The sequence below is a fragment of the Mytilus trossulus genome, chromosome 11 (genome assembly GCF_036588685.1).
Source record: "Mytilus trossulus isolate FHL-02 chromosome 11, PNRI_Mtr1.1.1.hap1, whole genome shotgun sequence".
NCBI classification, from domain to species: domain Eukaryota; kingdom Metazoa; phylum Mollusca; class Bivalvia; order Mytilida; family Mytilidae; genus Mytilus; species Mytilus trossulus.
The window spans coordinates 16841273-16864730 of NC_086383.1; the positions used below are offsets into that span (position 1 = coordinate 16841273).

General features: G+C 32.6%; 1 protein-coding gene across 5 annotated transcripts in view; it reads right to left on the bottom strand.

Moving 5' to 3' along the window:
- The window catches only part of LOC134690793 (sodium-dependent phosphate transporter 1-B-like), a 33281-nt gene extending 23697 nt beyond the window's left edge, over positions 1-9584 (bottom strand). The window contains exon 1 of one of the 5 annotated variants that reach the window (XM_063550847.1): positions 9490-9584. The gene's annotated coding sequence lies outside the window, so the exon portion shown is untranslated. Of the gene's footprint in view, positions 1-406; positions 644-1104; positions 1200-4184; positions 4242-9489 lie in introns of those variants that run through there. The other 4 variants (XM_063550846.1, XM_063550843.1, XM_063550845.1 and 1 more) reach the window with 4 other exon arrangements.
- Positions 9585-23458: the final 13874 nt, after the last annotated feature.

The following is a 23458-nucleotide window of genomic DNA, read 5'->3' on the forward strand; positions in this document are numbered from 1 at the left end:
TTTTCATAAGTGGGGGCCCACTGACTGACCTAAGAGGGGGCCCCGCTCCTGTCACGCTTCAGTGATTCCCTATATAAGCAACCATTTTTTATCCCAAAAAGGGGGGGGGGGCCCGAAATCCGCCTCTGTATCCCCCTCTTTTCAAGATTCAGTTAAACATTTTCCATTCAAGCTTGAAGTGGTATCTAAATCTGTTATTTCAGAAGCAGTTTCTCCTATAAGATTGTACTATGCGTTCTGCCTAATATATATTTAACCAAGAAAATTATAGTTTCACGTTTTAATCTCATTTTTCAACGGATTTTCTTTCAAATTCGTGAAAAAATCATAAAAGATAGAGTTTTTGCACTACACAGTTACATGACTGAATATTAAATTGAGGTTTTCATTGTTTTTGTTTACGTACATACGTAAAATTACTCCGACCTTTGTCCCTTTCCTGGTCAGTTGAAAGTACCGCTATTTTTTAGCGGGGAAGTTCGTGTTGTGTTTATGTAACTGGTACCGAACATATTTGCATTATTTAGGGAAGAACCAGCAGGTGCAGGAATTCCATTCAAATAACTCGATAAATCCTGAGAATCCCGAGTAAATCTTCACTTGTGATCCACACGTGTGTTGATATTTACTTATTTGACCTTGTAAACTGTCCATCAATTCTGTCAATCGTCTACTACGCGATATTAAAAATAAACAAACAATGATTTAAATTCGATTTAAATTAATCGGCTTCGCATTAAAAACAAGTCAATACACAGAATTAGATTAAAAATTATGAATAAAATCGATAAGTTATGACAAATATTAAATGATGCATTACTATTTTTCTACTTTATAATCAAATTTCTTACGAAATAAAAGAGATTCCCAGAATCAATTAAATTATGTGTTATCAACATTATTCTGCAATCTATTTTTCAGATTCTGTTACATAATAAATGTTTGATTCCACGTGTGATTCTTTCTTCCTTTTATAAAAGAATTTTCGGGGGTTTAGGAGAATATCGCGTTTACGGAACAAAGGGGAAAACGCTCTTCGTAGTGCTTTAAACCAAACAGTTCATGTCATACAATTAATATTGAAAGAAAACAAAACATGCTTACCAGAACTAATTAGTTGTCATCTAAAAGCCATGATTTAATTTCCGACTAAGCGCATGCGTGAGTTAAGCTTAAAAAATACTTTCGACGGCGCATTTATAAGAAGTCAATTATTTATATCTCAGTTTTTCCATTGCACGGTATATTTGCATGCAAACTTAACTTCACATATATTTAATTTTGAAAATTGAGGGGATAAACAAATACATACTATAATACAGTATTTATTTATAATTTGGTGTCAGATAATGAGATATGTTTTATGCCGGCATAGCCAATGTCTATTGCCTAGCTATAATATGTATAATTTGGGATTTTAAACCAATCACATATCTTATCTTATCTTATCTTATCTATTCTTATAATATCTTATTTTGTCTTACCCTGGGTTCTTATCTGATAAATATTGTACATTGACACAGAACACTTTTTGACCCAAGCATAATATTGGAAATGATGAAAAATTAAGATAATGATTACTACCTTCTAAACTATAAGACTTAAGATTTTTGTCTTTAACTTTAATCGTCACTTTACGAGACTGAGAAACTTGCCGTCCACACTGTACTAGTCTTTTACGGGGGGGGGGGGGGGGGGGGGGGCTCTATTATGAAGGGAAACTAGGGGCCGGGTTCGACGAGTTTGCCGAGGAAGTGAAGAAGTAGATGTGGTACCGTAATTCTTATGGTTCTCGTGATATTTTTTGAAAACTTTTTTTTTATTATTATCTCACCATAGACCACTTTCAAATCTGTCAAGAGAAAGTGGACGAAAAACAAAGACACACATAACTTTGTCAGTATATATACATACATATATCATTGATAACGATATAGATCTATTCTCGGAAATGTCAATGTTAAAGTATATATATATACTATCATATATCACACCATGCATGCACACTGTGATCTTAATTGTGCACATGTATCAAATAAATCGTCTTCTTTCATTTTTCAGAATTTCCAGGATAATAGAATAGGACAGATTTTATGTATAAGAAATACATCTAGAGCTCACTATACATATGTACAGCCTACATAATTATTCAAGATAAACAAATGTACACAAATCACTTAAGTTTTCCTTGCATCCTTTCAAATATTCAGCGCAGTATCTCACTATCTCAAGGGCACAATACACTCAGTTTATATAAGTGCATAACATGTAACACCTAGAGGTGAATAAAACATGTATACATGAACTGATAATTAATAACGACATCATCTTTATTGATTAATAGATTTTAATAGATGAAAGGTAAAAAAAAGTTTCAAAATCATTTAAAATGTCTAGGAACAAGTATTCTATCGACGAGTTCCGCTTTCAAGTTTGCATATAATTAAGTTAAAAACTCGGAAAAAACAACGATGTGCATCAGTGCATTTCCAATGAGAGGCTTCGTCAGATTTATATTTATTTGTTTTTTGTCTTCCGACCTCTTGGGTTTGATGTATGAGGTTAAACACAAACACATATAGCTGTGTGTGGTTTTTTTTCATTTTTTTTCATTTTTTTTTTATTTTAGACCACAATTAAAATCTTCCAAGAAAAAGTGAACGAAAAACCAAGACATACATCACGTTGAACTTGTCAATAAAAAGCCATATTTCTTTGATATAAACCGGATATAAATCTATTCTCGGAAATATTTTGAAAAAGGTATGGATTTGTACAAGATCACCAGCGCAGTATAGTCAACACTTCGGTGTTCACATAAATATCAATTATATGGTCTTTGTATAAATTTCCTGTTTACAAAACTTTGAATTTTTCCGAAAAGTAAGGATTTCTTATTCCAGACATAGATTACCTTAGCCGTATTTGGCACAACTGTTTGGAATTTTGGATCGTCAATGCTCTTCAAGTTTGTACTCGTTTGGCTTTATAGATATTTTGATATGAGTGTTACTGATGAGTCTTATGTAGACGAAACGCGCGTCTGGCGTACTAAATTATAATCCTGGTACCTTTGATAATTATATATGCTTTTTTTCATATGCTAGTTTTACGGAAGACTCGGTATTGTGTGTTATATGCATTCGCTTGCTGTCAATCTGAGATAAAATATTTACCTTTCTCAGGTTGGTTTGACATGTTTGAAAGTATTACCCTTAAAAGCATAACACAACAAACTAGAAAAATATACCATTCCAATTTCAGTGTTTAATTCGGGTGAGTATGTAAATGGCAAATGTCCCCCATTGTAACCGAAAATAGTATATTGTTAAGCACAAAATAAAGACAATTAAATTGATCGGTTTTATTTAATCCGTGACAGGCAATTATATGCTACCCCTTTTATTTAAGATTGGAAAATTCCTGTAAAAAGTCAGCAATACAATAATTTTTTCCATTCATAAGAATATATACGATAGAAACAATTTGTCATGTTTCTTTTTCAGTGAACCTTTTTGAACTATTTCATGATTTATCGGCTAATAATAGAGAATGTTACTTAAGCTGCCAAAAGGCACAAAAAAACAAAAAAAAAGTTATTTGAACACACTCCAGTAGATATGATGTAAGACCACAACTGGCATGCAGACGATACATTACCATTTTATATCTTCTGTGTTTCTTGAGTGTGATAAATTTGTGCTGTGTAAAAATCTAAATTATTTTTTCGTTCATTTGTAAATTTAACTTTTACAAACTTTGTTTTATAAAATTTGCGTTTCTTATTCCATGAAAATATTTATTGAAAGTCCCTTCATTGATGTTTGATTTATCATAATCAATAAAAAAAAATCAAAAAAATCTCAGATCATCATTTTTTAAATAGTTTTTTTTTATGTTTCTCCCTTCTCCCTTCACTATACATAGCTGTATGGTAAAACCCTCGCAAGTAATGACGATATAATATAAATAGGAAACACCCGCTTTTCTTTTTGCTATAAAGTATTCATGAATGTCCCTTCATTGATGTTTTGATTTGTCATAATCAATAAAAAAAAATAAAAAATTTCACAGATCAAAATTTAAAAATATATTAAAAGTTACATATTTTTCTTTTCTCCCTTCGCTCTACGTTGATTCATGGTCACACTTTAGGCAATGATGATATAATATGAATACCTTACCTGAGGTTTATGATATACCTTTGAAGTTCATTACATAAAACCAGATTATGAATGACATTTGTTTTTGTAACATCTGTATGTAGTAGTTGAACATGAGTGTAGAAATATAACGTACCAATGAAAATAAAATGCATGCATGTGGAGGTTGCCTTCTTAATTTGATTAAACAAACTTTGGGTACGTCTATCGATGAAAATAACTTAATGTTTGCTTTAAAAAGTTCAATAAATTAGTTTAAACGATTTTTCGGATATGTAAGTATTAAGATGTCCTGTTACATGTAGTCCCCCCAGCCCAGTAGTCAGCACTTAATTCTGTACTGCATGAAATAAGTTATCATCGATATGGTCATATTTACAAATTAACTGTTTACAAAAAAAAATCATTTTCAAAATACTATTTTTTTTTTACCTCAGGAATATATTAACTTAGCTGTATTTGGCAAAATTTTAAGAACTTTGGTCCTCAATGCTCTTCCAATTTGTACTTTATTTGACCTTTTTAATTATTTTTTTCGAGCGTCACTGATGAGTCTTTGGTAGACGAAACGCGCGTCTGGCGTTAATACAAAAAAAAACTGTTGTCTATGATGAGTCTATTTTTACAATTTTATTAGAACTGGTAGCATATACATTATTTTTACAAAAATAATATTTCATTTATGAACATCGGACATAATTAATTCAAGACTATCGGTACAGATATAAAATGATTTAACAAAAATATAGAACTCAAAGGAAATTCAAAACGAACAAAATATAGAACTCAAATGAAATTCAAAACGAACAAAATATAGAACTCAAAGGAAATTCAAAACGAACAAAATATAGAACTCAAAGGAAATTCAAAACGAACAAAATATAAAACTCAAAGGAAATTCAAAACGAACAAAATATAGAACTCAAAGGAAATTCAAAACGAACAAAATATAAAACTCAAAGGAAATTCAAAACAAACAAAATATAGAACTCAAAGGAAATTCAAAACGAACAGTTCATTAGGAAACTTAACAGATGAAACATCGAATGGAAAACAACTGTCGCATGATTTGGTACAGGTCTGGAATTCTAATTCCTTATGTAGTATTTAAAGGTTCACCATGCCGTGAGGTACAGAAGAGTGAACTAAAAACGTAAGAATGAAGTCAAAACACATCAAAGATACCAGGCTGATAATGGTGTACGCAAGACTAGCTTTGCGTTTATAAAGATCTCGAAAGTGAACTTCGAATTAAAAGTTAAAATATAGAGTATATTATATATAAGTCCGATTTAGTGAGAGCGTCTTTGTAATCAATTAAGTTAACAGGTTTGAAATATCTTTGGACCAAAATGCCTATCTCCTGTTGAAAACTAGGGACTACTTCGGAAATACACAAATCCCAACCCATGACATCAGAAACTTGAGGGTCATGGAAAGTTAAATGAGAACATGATCGATTAAAAATTCTGAAGTCAGCATTATCCAAAAATTCTCTAAATGTTTATACAATGTATGTCTTTTAGGAAAGTAAGTTTCTTTTTAGAACAGAGGTAGAAACACAAACCTAGAAACGCAAATTTAATTTCCTTTAACATAATTATCTTGTTATAAACTATAAAAACGTATTCTATAAGTTGGAAAACATAAACTTAAACATGTTAAACATTACAGTAGTTATACTGGATACCGTATACATGGTATAGCGGGTTATTTTCGCAGTAGTCCAAGATTACTCTGACGTCCGACGGCTGTTTAGCCAGACAAGCTGAGGGCGTGGGACGTCAGAGCTCGTTCCATATCAAAAAGTGAAACTTACACAAATGAAGAGATAAATGAAAACTGAAGAGATTGATGCCCGATTTATGTATTCCAAGGACCTCAGTCGGCTCCAGAAGCGAGGAAGCAGCGCATCTATTTAGGGTGGGCAAATATCCACTTTTTGATATGGAACGAGCTCTGACGTCCCACGGCCCCAGCTTGTCTGGCTAAACAGCCGTCGGACGTCAGAGTAATCTCGGACTATTTTCGCAGGTGCACAATATCGCGATTTTCAAAGAATAAGGAATACGAAATATTTTTGCGGTTATTATTTTGGCGGATAATCATATCAATATATTTGAATGAACACTTTTAAATTGGCGGAATTTATTTTGGCGATTTTGTTCTATCCACGAAAATGACCGACAATGTACACCCCGCGAAAATAGCCCGTTATACGGTATATGGGACCGTATTTCTCACGCCAATACAACTAAATTCTAATATCACCCGATTTGGCAGCATTACATTACGCATGTTTGTTCATTCCAAAGACAGTGCTATTGAATGACATAAAGGTTTTCTTAAATTCAATAGTATTCTTGAATGTGTCCAACGAGTTTGTATATATGATTTTAGATGAACAACACGTAAATCTTTGAGTTGCTTTTCTTTGTGCAAATATCTCAATCATGTTTCTCTGATACATCGAGTGTTGCTGATAAATAACCATAAAACATATCGAGTGAAATCAAGTCACTGTTACACGTATAAAACTATTTATAGTCTAAATATAATTATTCCTGATCAATCTGCACAGATAAGTGTAAATACATGACGATATTCTGGATTTTGTACCTGTGGTACCGCATATGGAGATCGGACGGTGTTCATTTTCGGAGTTAACAATGTTTTCATGGACTGTTTTTGTGTTGCCTTATCTATAATTGTGTATAACGTGCTTCGTGGACTATTGGTAGTTTGTTTGTTTTTGTCGTCTGGTGTTCCTGTATTCTAATAACTAGTATCTTTAATTCCTGATTTATATTGTTTTTAAATTCTCAAGAGTTTTTAAGAATTATCATTTACAACTAGGTCCACCTGAACAATACTAAACAGCGGTAATAAATGGAACCGTCGCTCATATACAATTATGTGTAGGACTGGAAATGGTACACTTGTTTAATATTTACAATAACATTGATAAGAAATCGGTCACCTACATTATAAACATGGCAATGAACTTATAAAAGAAAATGCCCTTCCTACTAAGCACAAGAGGAATTGCTCTACTTACTGTCTTACATTTTTTTATAAGAAGTTAGATTTGTATAAAACACAGAGATCCTTAAATGTATGGTTAAATTTTTGATAAACGAATCTTTAAGTGCTGATAAAAGACAGAAATAACCAGTAACTATCGTAACACTGTTTAAAAACACAGCACACCCATTTGGGACGGCGACCTTGTAAAATCATGACTTGTAAGATTTGAGAATGTTGAAATATATTTGCTTGTTTGTATCTTGACTTTGTGTCTCAACATGGCCAAGGTTCATAGATTATAGAATGAATCGTGACATAAAGGATTTGCGGAAATAAATTTCCCTTGGACGTATTGTACTTTCATTGTGTTTACACTGGACAAACTATGGACTACTTGTTATCGAATGGGCTGTGGTATAAATAAATGATTTGTACTTCGGTTAACAGTTGATCCGTGAAGATAATCCTATGCTTACAATACGAATGCGAGAATGCGGCTAAAATTATTTTCAAATTGCCGATTCAACTATCAATACAAGGATGCTGAAAAATCAACACATCATTGTATTTCAATTAAACGTCGGAAAAAAAAGTCTGAAATTTCTGAAAAGTGGCAGCGGATTCGTCACATCAAACAAATTTTGATAAACATGGATGATAATTATAGGTTTCATGACGGTTGAGAATGGGATGTTATACAATTACTGTCTTTTGGTGAGGTAAATGTGTGGTTTTATTGACTTTTGAAAAACTGATATTCACTGAGCCCAACGGCCGAAGTGATTATCAGTTTTTCAAAAGTCAATAAAACCACATATTTACCGAAACAAAAGACATTAAATGTTTTATTCCATATACCGAGAGAAATGAATGTAGTGGAAAATATTTACCTAAAACCAATTGTATATCAAACGTTTTTTTACTTAAATTATAAGTATTTTTTTGCGCGGTGAATATCCTTTTTCCGCAGGTGAATATGCTTATTTATTCAAAATCCCATTAATATTGAAAAACCTACTAATATTTTATCAATATGGAATAACTCTTGTTATCAACGCTAGTTTATTGCTATTATTCATACTAAATATCGAGAGTTGATATCAAGCGATATTCCATTTTCACAAGTTTCTAAACTTATTTCTCGTATGGTCAATACTATCATTGTGTTGGATTAAAAAAATCCACGAATCATAGATCTGGTCTTCTGCTCATTCTAGTATGACGTCATATTTCATTTTTCCGGTGTCAAACTCTAACAGATAAAGTAAGACTTTCAGAATGTTTGAAAATTTGACAAAAGAGAAGATTATCAGTTGGAAAGTGTGAGTGTTTTTTTATGTTATTGATGAAATCACATACTATATGTCATGGACGACTAGTAATTCATCGTAATCTTTTAAAGTCATCGATGACCTACGGAATATGCAATGGAAATGCTGTAATATAGTATTATGATGCTGGATAGGCCAATTAAATTAACGTATATTTTTATACACGTTTTTTTTCGTATCACACTCTGTGATACGGGGGGGGGGGGGGAGGGGGTCATTTATAATGCGAGAAATAGATAACAGGCCGCAACCAAAACAGAATTCACATTCTTTACAATAAACTCATCATATATACCAGGACTAAATTTAGTATATACGCCAGACGCGCGTTTTGTCTACAAAAGACTCATCAGTGACGCTCGAATCCATAAAAGTTAAAAAGGCCAAATAAAGTACGAAGTTGAAGAGCATTGAGGACCAAAATACAAACACGACCGTTTAAAGATTCTTCTTTTTTCCTTAACTGCGTGTTTTTTTTTCTCAACTTTGGGTTGATTTAAGTGGTTTTGAGGGGTGCTATATTTGACGGATATGAAGAAACACGGAGTTTTAAAATATGTCCTTATAGAATATACACATTTAGTCTTTTATATATATAATGTTAAAATCGAAGAGTGTTTGAAGTCGACAGGTTTGTCTAAAAAACGAAGCAGCGACTATTATCGTATTTAAAAATGAAAAGTAAGAAAACAAAGTTGGTGTTAATGAGTCGTTGTTTCATTAGAATAGTACTCAATACATCTTACACCATTTAGTCTAGCAGGGCTTTTCCCCCACACTTGTTGTGTACGCGGATATGGGTACAATAAGTGATTACCAACTATTTAAAGAGGTAGTTCATATAGAAAAATCACCTCCTCACTGCGAGGATTTTTAAAGGCAGAATAATGACCAGAATAACAAATGTAACCATTATACAAACGATATATTACTGGAGCGTATTGAAAATAAGAATAATAATATCGTACCTTCAAAGCTGATCACCGGTCAGAATACGTTTGCGTTTATATTGTGCTTCCCAACTGTTTATCGGTCAGCATATGGTTTCAAATTGTGCATCTATCTGCAATTTTATAGAAAAAAAACATTGTTTCAAAACAAACATATCAAACGATAGATTTATAGCTTATTGTTAAATAGATGAAAAAAGCAGTATTTCAGCCATAAATAAACATACACTCAACAGTGATTATTGTTTAATTTGTAAGTGTTAGTCAGTTTACAGTTTACATATACCCAGAACTGATCAAATTTATATTTCATCATTTTAGATTTAGCTTATTTATGATACCCTTAACTTGGTGTATTGTTCCAGTACTCCTTATAATCTATGATAGTTGAACCACCACTTTGAACTATTTTTTACTGAGTTTTGACGTCTATCTTAAATTATTAGATATAGTGTGTTAAATGTTTTATGATCAGAGTCTATTGTTCACGTGCAATGCAAATACAAAACAGAAATAAATATCAGTAACATAAATAGCTGATGACATTAAGATTATTGGCTAAATCTACGCAACCATGGACTTTAAACCCTATTCCTATAATAAACATTATTTTACTGCAAATATTTGCTTCAACATACTGTAAACCAACGCGCACTTATATTGTACTCAATGTACTTTTAAACGGGTAGAATTTTTTCTAAAGGCAATGTTAATAAGACTTTAAAATATGCAAACATTTTGAAAATAATTTAGTATGCAAGATGTGCGTTTCGTCTACATAAGACTTAAAAATTTGACAAAATGAGAAAAGCATAGAATCAATTTGGCATTTCGATTTCAAACTATACCGACATTGATATATAGAACATATATTTCACAAATGTCTATTAAGATATATTTTTAATACAATTCTGGTTTCATATGAAAAGGGAAGGTACAATACCACCGGGGGCAACTAGAAGACCAACCGGTAACGGACTTGTAACACAACACTGCATAGAAAAGGAAGGAATGATCGACACGAACCCAGGGTAACTGGGAATGCTCTCGGAGAGAATGCTATATTTAGTCGGTCGGCCTTTGACTTTTGAGTTTGGATTTTACATTTGCTACCTTTTGTATCTTTTTAAATTTATTTATATTGATAAGGAGACCCGTGGGTAATGGATTTTCAAACATCTTTTTTCTAGCTAAAAGAAGCTTCAACATTAATGACCAACCAGTACACGTTAATTCAATGTCAACTTTAATTTTAATAGATGTCCGAATTTTTGTTTTGTTTTAATAGACACACGTATTCGTGTCTAAAGAAAATGCTTGTACAATGTACCAAGTCAGACATATGACAGTTGTCGTCCATTCGTTTGGTGTGTTTGGGCTTTTGATTAGCCATTTGGTGTGTACTTTCCGTTTTGATTCCTCAGAGTTCGGTATTTTTTATTTTACTTCTTGTACAGATGAAAGATAAAAACTCATCACAGATACCAAGTTTATACTGATTTTATTAAACCAGTTATAAAAGAAACATTATGAATATTGAAATATAAAAAAAACCAATCACTGTGGATTCATTTATTTTCGTGGGTATCAATTTTCGTGGATTGCCGCAAATTTTCCTTTTCGTAGATGTGTAATTTAGGGGTTTTGTCAAAGTCTGCATACGACCTGATAAGCAATTTGTACTGCGTTGAACAATTAAATTCGTGGTTCACCTGTAACCGCGAAAACCACGAAAATTAATATCCAACGAATAAACATGAATCCATAGTACATGTTCAACACAAAAAAAAAAAAACCTGAAGCATAAGTAACCTGAACTTCTACCACACAATAGAGATTATTTCAAGTGCGTGCGCCACTTATTGATTTGGTTGTGCTGCTCAATGCGACTATAAGTCACAGGAATATGACAAATTTTATCCATTCGTTTTATGTGTTTGAGCTGTTTGTTTTTGTCATTTGAGTAGGACCTTCCGTTTTAATTTTACTCAAAGTTCGGTATTTATGTGATTTTACTCTTTTGCTTATTATAATTGAAAAAAAATCGAAAATCACACAAAATATACGAGGATCCTTGAAAAAATCAAGGTTTTTGCAATACCCCAAATTTATTGTATACACTGAAGTATATCTTTAAAATGAATTTATTATATGTAAACATTGGTAAACTACTTGTACCTCTAATTTAATTCCTGTTGGTCTCTCTCAGTTAATTCTTAATCTTAACAAATTTACAAGTACGCACTATGCAGGAAGGTGGGCAGTGTTTTAAAATGTGCATATGTATGTTCTGGGTAGAACAATCGAGGTTTATGTTTAATAATGATCTGCAACGTTTTAAATAATCTTTTTTTTAAACTAATTAACGAGAGGATTTAGATATTAGGCAAAATAGAAGTAAAAAAACAACACACCGACAAATCATACAATACTAAATAAACTCATCATAGATACCAGGACTAAATTTAGTATATACGCCAGACGAGCGTTTCGTCTACAAAAGACCCATCAGTTATGCTCGAATCCTAAAAAGTTAAAAAGGCCAAATAAAGTACGAAGTTGAAGAGCATTGCGGACTCTGTTAATGAATTAACTCTGTTAATGATTTTCCAATAACACACTTTATAGCTTGGGATGCACAATGCATGCATATCATTTTAAATAACGTGATATTTATCAAGTAAATGCTTAACGCATTTTAATATAACATAGCTATATTAATACAACCTGTACAAGTTTTTGCTAAGAAGTTTGAAGTAAAAACTGAAGTTATTGTTAAATTGGTTATCAAACGTACCAGGCTTTTAATTTGATACATCAGAAGCGCGTTTCGTCTACATACAACTCATCATTGACACTGAGATATAGTAAAACGCCAAACAAATATAAAGTTGAAGAGCACTGAGGACCCACGTAAATTTTAGAAAATTCACCTTGTTTCTTAATGATTGTAACATTACTCATACGAGACGTGTAATTAAATGCTTAAATGTAAAAATTAAAAAGAAACAAATTGCTCACAAATTTGATGAATTCTAAAGGTGTTCCCCAGACATTCAACTTCTGTTTCAGTTGAGTAAATTAATTTTGTTTAATTATTGAACGACTAACTAGATGCAAGTTATATATTGTTATGTTGTTTATGTTCAACTCTTTTCAATAATGGTTTGAAGGATTATCAATAATTGACGTTAAGAGCACCAATAAGAGGAATCAATTCATTTGAAATAGAGAGGGGAAAGATAGCTAAGGGAAATTCATCAATCGAAAATAAGCTGACAACGCCAAGGCTAAAAAAGACAAACAGACAAAGAGCAGTACATAGAACACTGAGAGTGCCCCGGAATGGTTTTCAGATTCTGCGCCACATGTGTGTTGCTTATACAAAACCAGTAATAAGTGTAATTCGGTAGGTTATATTTGTTGTCAATGGGATGGGTTTGTAGTAACGACATTTGGAAAATAATCGTTTCATCTGTGAAACAGATATTCCATAGCGATCAACAAACTCGAAATAGCGTCCGTGAAGAATACGAAAATAATAAAACAGCCAGGACCGATATAAATCGTCTGCATAAATGTGAATCATGAAAAGCGTTTCAAAATTAAAGCAACACAGTTTAAGGTGTTCAATTTTAATTCAACGATTTAAAGTGTTTAAATTCTCAATTATTGAAAACAAAATCTGCAATAAATGTTTGTTCAAAGCTATAGTACATACATTTGTAAAACTTGATACCCTTTTCGCCTTTCTTAATTTGAGACGTGCATGTTTTCCTGCGCAGAAATACAAAAACAATTAAAGTACAAAGCAAAACGTATGGAAAAAACATTTTTTAATGAAAATAATCAAAGGAACAAAAACAATTGGAATATCAAATAATTGTATGATTTTAGAAAAAAAACCTACTGCGATAATTTGAGACACTCCAACGATTTTCCAATAAAACACTTTATCACATATTTGGTACGAATACGTTGGGTTTTGTATATGCAATAATCTCAAAATTGCACGGGGCAAAAAAGAAGATATTGATATTGTGTCCTGATTCCAAATGACGTCACGTCATTGCGTCCTTAACGACACTTTCGTGATACAAAATTTAAGATTTTACCAGACGTTTCATTAAATTGTAATAATTGAACTTTGTGTCTCTATTCTGCAGAACTTAAATATGTGATAAATAGATTATAAAATGTCTTTTCCATATTGGCCCTGGTATCATTATGTTATAATCTATACTTATTGATTTAGATGAACAGTGCATGCGTATCATTTTAAATGACGTGATATTTATCAACCAAATGCTTAACGTATTTTAATATAATTATAGCGTTATTAGTTACAGTTTTTGGTTAGAAGCTTGAAGTAAAAACTGAAGTTAGTGTTTAATTAGTTATCAAAGGTACCAGGCTTAATATGATACCTTCTACTATTATTAGATTTAAACTACCATATTTATCTTTACAAAACAAAAAAAGAGATGGGTTATTACAGTAGTAGAAAATCATCTTACCGTGCATAAGTACCGAATCAAAATGAGTAAGAAAAGGGAACTGAATCGTTAAAAGAATACATATTTATTTGCTACGTCACGAATATCATGTGATAATTTGGTGTTGCCTTTTGCAAAGATCAAATTGCATTAATGCTGATCACGTGACAATTGCAAGACCGGTTTGCATTAAACATAATTAATGTTAGATAACCATCGAAATTATATATGTATGACTATGACCATGAATAAGCTGAAAACAATATACCACTTCGTTAAAAACATCGTTAAAGATATCTTTCATACTCATGCAGAATACACCTTCTGACTATTCATCTGCCTTAGCCCGATGTCCTCATTAAAAGAGGGACGAAAGATACCAGAGGGTGAGCCAAACTCACAGATCGAAAATAAAATGACAACTTCACGGCTGAAAAAAAAGACAAACATTGGGCGATCTTAGTGTATCCGGAAGGGTAATCATATCCTGCTCCACATGTGGCACCCGTCGTGTTGCTCAAGTTATTACAAAACCGGTAAAATGACGTTACATGAAGAATGATCGACACAACAGTTTAAATAATTGATATGTATGTGTTGTTAATTGAGTAAATATAAAAACGGGTCAAGTGTCAGAAACTCCGAAAATCGAAAAATAAAGGCAACAGTAGTATACCGCTGTTCGTAATTCATATATCGAATGAGAAAAAAACAAATCCTGGTTACCAACTAAAACTGAAGGAAACGCTTCAAAAAAGAGGAATATAACGACACAACAGAAACACAACATCAAAATGTAACACACACATAAACGAACTATAATATAACAATGGCCATTTTTCTGACTTGGTACAAGATATTTTAAGAAACAAATGGTGGGTTGAACCTGGTTTTGTCGCATGCCAAACCTCCCGCTTTGTACGGCAATGTTAAATATAACATTAAAAAGGTTTACAATATAGTTGTGTTTATAACGCAAATTTTATATATTTACATCATATTGAACTTATCATCACATCCTTTAGGCATCGTTCATCGGGTGTTCTTCTTTTTTTTGTGTTGTTCAAACTATAGTCGAACCTCGTTGTGTCGAAATATCGGATGAGTTGAATTAATCTCTAGGTCCCGGTAAAGTTCCCGTTTGATCAATAAGGTTTACAATTCAGTTGCGTTTCATAACACAAAAAAGGATTTATTTGCACCCTATTGAACTAATCATCAATAACTTTAGGTATCGTTCGTCTGTTGGTCTTCGTGTTTTTGTGTCTTTTTTAACTATTGTTTCTATATGCTATTTTGTTTTCTTTTCGATTATGTAAATATTTAGACATGGATTTACCAGATGAAAAATATTCAAATGGACAAAAGAAAACAACAACAAAAAACCAAAAACCATGACTTAAATACTACGAAGAAAAACAAGGATTGGTCAACTCCATCATCAATAGCTTTATTTATGTCGTCTGGCAGTAATACACTTGTAAAAGTGGGGCGTTAGGTTGTCAAGAATGAAGACGTCGTGTTTCAAAAGAACTTACTCGGCGGAAAAATCCTATATACCTTAGAATTAAATTTTCTGAGACAAGTGAGTTGTGTTATTAAGGTATATAGATTTTTTTTCTGAGACAAGTGACTGTGCCTTCTGATGAGAGAAACACATTATCTGCACGTTAAAAACCCGTGCAAAAAACTCTTCAAGGCATCCGTAGATGGCTTGATTCCAGGCAAAATTTCTGTTCCTATCCGTTATTTTCCTGTGCGAGTCCAAATTTCTCAAACCTTCAACCTGTTTTACAGGATATGTCTTTTGTACATATTGTTTATCCGTTTTCGTCCTGAACAAGCATGGCATATTTGCCGCTGGCTGTTAAATAACAAACATTCAATCTCGTCTAATAGCCATTGCATTTTTTGTTACTTACAAAATTGAAATGTATCAACCACTTGCACGTTTTAGTCTCCAAGGATATAACCATAATATAAAAATATTAGCCAATTATATGGTATTAGTATGACAATCCAGATATTGTTTATTAAAATGCTTTGATAAAATTTCGGAAACATTTTACATTAAAGAAATAAATCTTCCTCATAAATAGGTCTCATTTTGCTTCATTTCGGTCTCTCTCAATTAGTTTAAACATATTTATTTATAGTGGATTGGGAAACAAGTTATTGCAACTTATAATAATCACTCTCCACTTTGCAGGTGCGAGTGCTGCCTTAAACCTACAAGGGTGTCTTTTACGTGCAAGAGATATGGCTCTCTCTTAACACGGGTCAGCTATTTATTGTCCCCTTCCGACAAACTATTATCGTTTTCACGACCATACTCGCAAATGGTGTCGAGGGAGTGCCGCAAATTCAGTTCCTGTAATGTCCCCCCGGAGAACCATGAATCTTTGTGTTAGTAGTATGATGCACTAACCACTACACTACGGCTCCCTTTTCATTTGTACAGCTCTTCGAAATTTGAACCCACAAATGCCTTAGGACAATTTTTGTCCCAAACTTATTTACCCTCATTCCAGTGGCAGCTCCAATATCCCGACCTCAATCCTGGGTGGCCTCTATTATAGGATCTACATTTATTGCTAACCTGTTCTCGTCATGAACATACATGCAATAATGGCTGCTGGACTTTAAGCAACCTATAGTCAGTCAAGTAGTACAGTAAAAACGAAAATGCACATGCTGATAATTTTCCCGGGTACACGTCATGTAATTCTGGGAGAAAAATCATCGCAAAAGGTTTAATGTTAAGCGTTTGCAGTTGATTCATAATATTTATAGTAATAAGCACAAGAGTTTCAATATAACGCACCCAAAAAAAATTTGTCTGCTTTAGGCGGGAAATAATCAAGGCAAACATAAAAGTAAATCACACATAAGCAAGCAACAAATTTTCAAACAATCAATTCAGTCAATTAAAAAATGTAGTGACATACATTGCTCCTCGATTAAAACAGGTAGTGACATACATTGCTCCTCGATTAAAACATGTAGTGACATACATTGCTCCTCGATTTAAACATGTAGTGACATACATTGCTCCTCGATTAAAACAGGTAGTGACATACATTGCTCCTCGATTAAAACATGTAGTGACATACATTGCTCCTCGATTAAAACAGGTAATGACATACATTGCTCCTCGATTAAAACAGGTAGTGACATACATTGCTTTTCGATTTAAACAATACATGGTATAGAAGAATTATAAAATAATTTGGTTAACAGAGATTATCGACTGCAAACAGTTTTGCCAGTCACAAATGTTTAATTCATTAAGTTTGGTAATTTCCTTTAATACTTCACAAAATCTCGGCGCTTTTTTGTTTTAGTTATCCTTTAGTTGACATTTTTTCACTTGCTTTTTTTTGTTTGGATTTAAATTTTATTTACCATGTCAGTATAAAGTTTAAAAAAGTAGGATAATAATTTGTTGAATAAGAGAAATACTAATCAGATTACATATTTTCTATAAATTTGAGATTACCTTTTACCCTAAATTCAAGGTTTGTTTTTTTGTAATACTATAATCGTACGATTATAACAAACAAACGAACAGTAATAAGATATTCATGCATATCTGTACATTTAAACAGATCTGTCAAAAGTCAAAGTTCAAGAAGGTCATTTAAATTTTTTTTAAAAGATCACAATAGACGTAAATATTAAAAATTCTTATGTGACCTGAATTTTGGATAAACTTGTTTGTTGAAATACTACAATCGTACGATTATAACAAACACACGAATAGTAATAAGATATTCATGCATGTGCTTTTGAATATCAAGTCATTCATCGTTCATCTATTCAAAAACTGTACATTTAAACAGATCTGTTAAAGTTCACAAAGGTCATTTAAAGAAATTTTTAAAGATCACAAAAGACGTAAACATTAAAAATTCTGATGTGACCTGAATTTTTGATAAACTTAAAACTACAAATATTTCAATGTTGTCTTATAAAGTTTGTTTGGATTATAAGCTTTGTTTATGGCACATGTAGTAATTTGGACTGTTTGTTTTTAAGATATATTTATTTCTCGGACTCTTAATATCATCTTTACAATTTATCAATGGCATTTTGGTTGTGTACTGATTTATACTTTAATTAGTCTTTGATACATGCTGTTTTTAATCCGTTGGTATTGGCTTTGCAACAGTAGCGGTAATTATTTATCAAAGGTACCAGGATTATAATTTAATACGTCAGACGCGCGTTTGGTCTACACAAGAATCATCGGTGATGCACAGATCAAAAACCACACAAGTACAAAGTTGAAGAGCATTGAGGACCCAACATTTCTAAAACGTTTTGCCAAATAAAGCTAAGGTAATATATTCCTGAGTAAGAACAGACTTAGTATTTCAAAATTGAAACGTTTTGAAAACATTTAATTTATGAATATGACAATATCAATAATAAAAGAGGGCCAAACCATACCAGAGGGATAGTCAACTGTCAAACTCATCTATAATTCATGTCAGCACAGTGATGACTACTGGCTGGGCTGGTAATACCCTCGGGGGTTTTGAAACTCCATCAGCAGTGGTATCGGCCAAATGGTTGTAAATAAACTCATCATAGATACCAGGATTAAATTTTGTTTTTACACATTTCGTCTACAAAAAACTCATCAGTGACGCTCGACTCCAAAAAGTTATAAAGCCACACAAAGTTGAAGAGCATTGTTAATTTGATGACCACAATTCTTAAAATGTTTTGCCAAAAACAGCTAAGGTAATATATTCCTGAGGTAGAAAAGCCTTTAGTTAGTATTTCAAAAATTCAAACGTTTTTAAACAATTAATTCATAAATATTACCATATCAATGATTTATAAACAATTCATCATATTCATGAACCAGGATTTAATTTTATATATACGCCAGACGCGCGATTCGTCTACAAAATATTCATCAGTGACGCTCAATTAATTTATAAATAACTAACTAACTAACTAACTAATTTTATTCAGTATAAAATCCAGTACACAAGGATCATCGCTGAAACACATAAACACATATAAAAACATTTACAAAACAAAACAAAAATAAAACAAAACAATTTTGACACTTATAACAAGCAAGAGACAAAACTCACACCTCAATATTATGCAATTATTTCCACTGATGAATGTCTAATCAAAATAAATATGATCATACCAATATTATGTCGTCTTGATTTTATTGATGAGTTGTTCATCACTCTTTTTGTTGAGTGCTAATAATTTAAGCAGAACACCCCTTTTAATGACAGTGTACAGTATGAACATGCCCAATAGTTACGTCAGATGTACATTTCGTGTACACAAAACTCATCAGTAACGCTCAGATAAAAATAGTTATAAAGCCAAACAAGTACATAGTTGAAGAGCCTTGAGAACCCAAAATTCAAAAAAGTTGTGCCTTATACAGCTAACTTTTTTCATAGTCAAACTTGTAATTACTATAGAATAATATTGTGTGTCTGTTTTCAACAAATGTTTCTAAACGTTTCTAATGCAGACCTGTTTCACGGGCTTGTTCAGATACTCAACTCTCTTCAATGTCGTTCTTTATTTTGCATTTTAACTTTTCGATTCAAGTGTCACTGACATGACCAAACCGCCATATAAAGTTGCATGTTGCGATTATTATGCCCGCCGTACGATAGTAGAGGGGCATTACGTTTTCTGGTCTGTGCGTATGTTCGTCCGTTCGTTCGTCCGTCTGTCCCGCTTCAGGTTCAAGATTGTTTTTGATGAATTTGAAGTCCAATTACCTTGAAACTTAATACACATGTTCGCTATCGTATGATCTTTCTAATTTTAATGTCAAATTAGAGTTTTCCCCCAATTGTACAGTGAACATGACTGCGAGAGGGGCATCGTTGTACTGGAGACATATTCATGTTTATAAGTTAACTTGTTTTCATTTTGACAAGGACGTCTGATGTGAATGTTTTTTAAATTGAAGAGGGTAGTTTTCCTATTACAATAATACTTACTTAATATCAGACCTTATCATATTTGCAATCTAATACACAGTAGTACACTTTTATGAGACTGTTATTTAAGTGAGAGGGTTAGCGCTATAGAACCAGGTTTAATCCACCATTTTCAACATTTGAAAATGCCTGTACCAAGTCAGGAATATAAAAGTTCTTGTCCATTCGTTTTTGATGCGTTTTGTTTTTTGATTTTGCCATGTGATTATGGACTTTCCAAATTGATTTTCCTCTGAGTTCAGTATTTTTGTGATTTTACTTTTTAAATAGTCAACCAACTAAAAAATGGGAACCGTCTTTAATATTTTTCATCACGGTAATGTAATACAAAACGCAGACAGAATTTTGTATCGCCTTTATAGGATGTACAATACTTAAAACAACCAGAAGAACATGTGCACGAGATTAACTAGGTTTATAGGCACATGTGTGGACTCAACGGTGAACTCAACTAGATTTTTTTTTAAATCACATGAAAGTAAAATCACAAAAATAATGAACTCCGAGGAAAACTATAAACGTAAAGTCCTTATTTTTATAGGATGTACATTATTTAAAGAAGAACGTGTGCACTGGAAGTATTCAGATTTATAGACCAACAGCACGCCTCAAAGCCACATATATATTTGTTTACCTCCACAAGATCAATAATGAGGGGGGATAGGGAGGCAATACGTATACATTATTAGGTTAACCTGTTTGACCTTCTCCAAGGTGTTGTTAACTGTTCTCTGAGATAAATTCAAACTGTTAACTGTTTTCAACCAACTGCGTTAACTGTTATCAGCATTTCTGCATTTGTTGTTAACTGTTTTGTCAAAATCGATTTGTTGTTAACATGCGAACGGACCCTAACCCCTAACCCTCAGTAATAACATAGATACTTTAACATAATCATCTATAAAAGGCCCTGAAATGACAAACGAAAACAATTCAAACAAGAAAACTAACAGCATATTAATTTATGTATTTTTTTTTTACTGAAAACAGATATGTTATACATCAACAAACAACAACCACTGAATTACAGGCTCCTGACATGGAACAGGCTCATACAAATAGAATGTGACAGGGTTAAATATGTTAGCGCGATCCTTCCCCTAACTTGGGACAACAGTGTAACAATACAAGAAAAAAAAAGAAAAGAAAAGGGAAAGGGTATTGTAGTAACGACATAAGGAACGTATCCGATATCATCTAGCTGTTATTACATAACAGTCAAACAACTCGTAATAGAAATACATCTAACAAAAAACACAAAATGGACGTGGCTGCGCACTGGTATATCCCACAACCAAAAAGACACTTAGTGCTGATCTGAGACTTCTCATTTATCCTTGATCACTGATCCATATAATGAGGTTATGGCCAGGTTAACTCTGTCTCTGACAGACATCTAGACGTTGAAAACAACACATATGTACGAAATATAGTTATCATATTACTCATAATTAGTGAGAAATTCATTTTTTTTTTTAATCAGTCATTAAATCAGGTTAAGGATAATGGACATGTGACAGACGGAAACTTCGTATTATGAGTTATATGTATACAAGGTATGCATCTAGGTCTACTTCTTTTTGAAATACAAAGTCTTATACAATAGCTAACACCACCGCCGTCTCATAGTAACCCCTATGTCCTGCATGCTGCGACTTTCATTGGAGGTGAGACAAAAAGCATGAGGTCAGATTAAACATGTAAAAGCGTCGACAGTGCGAACATTTTAGAACGAAGCACTTTTACACCCCATTGAACTTACAAAAAGAAGCATTCAATTCTTAAATAAAAGATTAATAATTATCAAAATTAAGAATAACGCACTTTAAGTCGAAGTTGGAAAACAAAATGATATCAAAAGAACATGATATGTAGGCCAAAATGACGTATAGTCTTGTTGATGAAATAGACTGTTCAAAGGTTAAAATGCAAAGTATCAGGTGAAAACATATAGGATTATCTAACTGTCAGGATAAGTTAATAAATGCATAGTCACTAAAAACTAGTATTTATTTACACGAAATGTGTGTATGACTGACATTTGGAAGATAAATGAACCTTAATTATTCACATGCCATAAAAGAAGCGTTTCACTAACATGTGTATGTACTTTCACTGAGTAGTTTAATATTTAAGCTTGATTATAAAGAATACTATAGATTGAGCTCATATCTTTATATCTTGACTTACATTAAGGTTATTAATTCTATGTGCATACTAGTATAATTATATAGATATATATCTCACACTATTTCTACATACTAGTACTTATATAACTATTTTGATATATGAGCGTCGGATTCTTATGTAGACGAAACGGGCGTCTGGCCTATTTAATTATAAGCCTGGTACATTTGATAACTAATTATAATATATATGTTATGTACAAGATGTAAGTTTGTACAAATTATAATTTGTACAGAGTTTTTGTACAAGTTATAAGTTTTTTGACATATACCCTCCTTCCACCAGTTGATACAGGCTAATCTTATAAAATGTACCAGTGTAATGATCTAAATTCAAATGATACTAGAACACACCCGCGAAATCGTGGTCTTTCAGAACGTATTTGAAAGGATGTAAAGTATTGTAGGAAGAATTTTGTAAAAGATTTAATGACTTGAGAATTTCAGGAAAAGTATCAAAAGTCATAGGTACTTGGGGACAGGAATATGTTTTTTTAACCCTCCTCTTTTATTTCCAAAATTCCCATTTTTTGTTTTATTTTAATTTCATTATGAACATACATTAAGTGTACATGTATTATGAACATTCCAGTCAGGAGCCTGTAATTCAGTGGTTCAGTGATATTTGTTTTTCGTTCATTTTTTGTACGAAAATAATTAAGGCTGTTAGTTTTCTCATTTGAATTGTTTTACATTGTCATTTCGGGGCCTTTTATATCAGATTATGCAGTAATTTGGGACAGGATAATTGTTTTTCTAGCCCGGCTCCTCCTTTTTCCACAAAAAAAATCCTTTTTTTGGTTTGTTTGTTCTCTATTAATTTTAATGACACCCTGAATAATTTTAGCACTTTATCTGTATATTATGAACATTCATTCAAGGGGGGGGGTCCGCGGCAGAGGTGGCTTTAGGGGGCCCGCCCCCCCTTTCTGCAAAATAATTGGTTGCTTATATAGGGATTCACTGAAGCATGACCGGAGCGGGCCCCTCTTAGGCAGTCAACGGGCCCCTGCGTATGAAAATTTCTGGGTCCGCCACTACGGAGGCGCCCTGATCCCATTGGCAATATCCCGGGCTTAAAAACATAAAATCCCGAGGTTCTGAATTTATTATGCAAATTAGATATCTCGACATCCCGAAATTCGAAAAAAGAAATCCCGGATCCTGAAATGGTCAATCCTGAAATTTCGATCTTAAAAACCCCCGTTCCAGACGTCCCGAAAGTGTATTTTCTTTTTACAGTCAATTCTCAGTTTAATAATTGATCCACAGGGGCCATTGATATATTATTCAGACCCTCTCTATTAAA